Raw genomic sequence first — 2,500 nt, 5'->3', positions numbered from 1 at the left:
TTTACGGGAACTTCCTAGAAGCCTAAGAAATGCTTTGCTCGAGACGGATTTCGATTTGGAGGTCCCCCGAGTTAATTTTGCCCATTACGACTCCTCGCCCGCATGCTCGTGCACACCGGCGTGCACGTGGGCATCGTATGCTAAAAAATGAAGTTTGGAGTTTGGGTTTGAAAATTTTATGGGAGCTTCCTAGAAGACTAAGAAGTGCTTTGCTCGAGACGGATTTCGATTTAGATTTCCGCCGTGTTAATTTTGCCAATTACGGCTCCTCGCGCGCACGCTCAAGCACCCCGACGTGCACACCGGCGCGCACGTGGGCATCGTATGCTAAAAAATGAAGTTTGGAGTTTGGGTTTGAAAATTTTACGGGAACTTCCTAGAAGCCTAAGAAATGCTTTGCTCGAGACGGATTTCGATTTGGAGGTCCCCCGAGTTAATTTTGCCCATTACGACTCCTCGCCCGCACGCTCGTGCACCCCGGCGTGCACGTGGGCATCGTATGCTAAAAAATGAAGTTTGGAGTTTGGGTTCGGAAATTTTATGGGAGCTTCCTAGAAGCCTAAGAAATGCTTTGCTCGAGACGGATTTTGATTTGGAGATCCCACGAGTTAGTTTTTGCCCATTATGACTCCTCGCCCGCACGCTCAAGCACCCCGGCGTGCACGTGGGCATCGTATGCTAAAAAATGAAGTTTGGAGTTTGGGTTCGGAAATTTTATGGGAGCTTCCTAGAAGCCTAAGAAGTGTTTTGCTCGAGACGGATTTCGATTTGGAGGTCCCCCGAGTTAGTTTTGCCCATTATGACTCCTCCCCCGCACGCTCAAGCACCCCCGCGTGCACGGGGGCATTGTATGCTAAAAAATGAAGTTTGGAGTTTGGGTTTGGAAATTTTATGGGAGCTTCCTAGAAGCCTAAGAAGTGCTTTGCTCGAGACGGATTTCGATTTGGAGGTCCCCCGAGTTAATTTTGCCCATTATGACTCCTCGCCCGCACGCTTAAGCACCCCCGCGTGCACGTGGGCATTGTGTGCTAAAAAATGAAGTTTGGAGTTTGGGTTTGTAAATTTGATGGGAGCTTCCTAGAAGCCTAAGAAGTGCTTTGCTCGAGACGGATTTCGATTTGAAGGTCCCCCGTGTTAATTTTGCCCATTACGGCTCCTCGCCCGCACGCTCAAGCACCCCGGCGTGCACGTGGGCATTGTATGCTAAAAAATAAAGTTTGGAGTTTGGGTTTGGAAGTTTTATGGGAGCTTCCTAGAAGCTTAAGAAGTGTTTTGCTCGAGACGGATTTCGATTTGGAGGTCCCCCGAGTCAATGTTGCCCATTATGGCTCCTCTCCCGCATGCTCAAGCACCCCTGCGTGCACGTGGGCATTGTATGCTAAAAAATAAAGTTTGGAGTTTGGGTTTGGAAGTTTTATGGGAGCTTCCTAGAAGCTTAAGAAGTGTTTTGCTCGAGACGGATTTCGATTTGGAGGTCCCCCGAGTCAATGTTGCCCATTATGGCTCCTCGCCCGCACGCTCAAGCACCCCGGCGTGCACGTGGGCATTGTATGCTAAAAAATAAAGTTTGGAGTTTGGGTTTGGAAGTTTTATGGGAGCTTCCTAGAAGCTTAAGAAGTGTTTTGCTCGAGACGGATTTCGATTTGGAGGTCCCCCGAGTCAATGTTGCCCATTATGGCTCCTCTCCCGCATGCTCAAGCACCCCTGCGTGCACACCGGCGTGCACGTGGGCATTGTAGGCTAAAAAATGAAGTTTGGAGTTTGGGTTTGGAAATTTTATGGGAGCTTCCTTGAAGCCTAAGAAGTGTTTTGCTCGAAACGGAATTCGATTTGGAGGTCCCCCGAGTCAATTTTGCCCATTACGACTCCTCGCTCGCATGCAATATCTACTCCTGTCAGAGCTGTGGTTTTACTTAAGACTACTATAGGGGGGGGGGAGTTCTCAGCACCAAGAGCTGCAAGTAAGGCCATTGCTTGCTTTGCAGTCTCGATTGCTCTACTAGTGAATAGTAGATGTCTTGGTTAGCTTGGAACGAAAAAAAAAATTTTTTGGGGAAAAAAAAAAAAAAAAAGTTTTTGTGAAAAAAAATTTTTCGAAAAAAAAAAAAAAAAAAAAAAAATTTTTTGGATGCCTCGGTCTTCTATTTGTTTTGCTTGGGTAGATTAGGAAAAAAAAAAAAAAAAATTTTTTTGTTGGATGCCTCGGTCTTCATATTCTTTCTCGGCTATTTCGAAAAAAAAAAAAAAAAAATTCCGGGAAAGAGAAAAAAAAAATTATTTTTTGTTGGTTGCCTCGGTCTTCATGTTCTTTCTCTGGTATATGGGAAAGAAAAAAAAAAAAAAAAAATTTTGGATGCCTCGGTCTTCTTGTTCTCGGTTGGATTTATCGAAAAAAAAAAAAAAAAAAAAAAAAAAATTTTGATGCCTCGGTCTTCTTGTTCTTGCTTTGGTATATCGGAGAAAAAAAAAAAAAATTTTTTTGGATGCCTCGGTCTTCTTG

Source organism: Cornus florida, unplaced genomic scaffold (assembly GCF_030987335.1).
Source record: "Cornus florida cultivar Cherokee Brave unplaced genomic scaffold, ASM3098733v1 CherokeeBrave_3.0.0_Hap2_scaffold_147, whole genome shotgun sequence".
Taxonomy (NCBI): Eukaryota; Viridiplantae; Streptophyta; class Magnoliopsida; order Cornales; family Cornaceae; genus Cornus; species Cornus florida.
The sequence above is the reverse complement of the archived record's forward strand: the minus strand, read 5'-3'. Positions refer to the sequence as shown.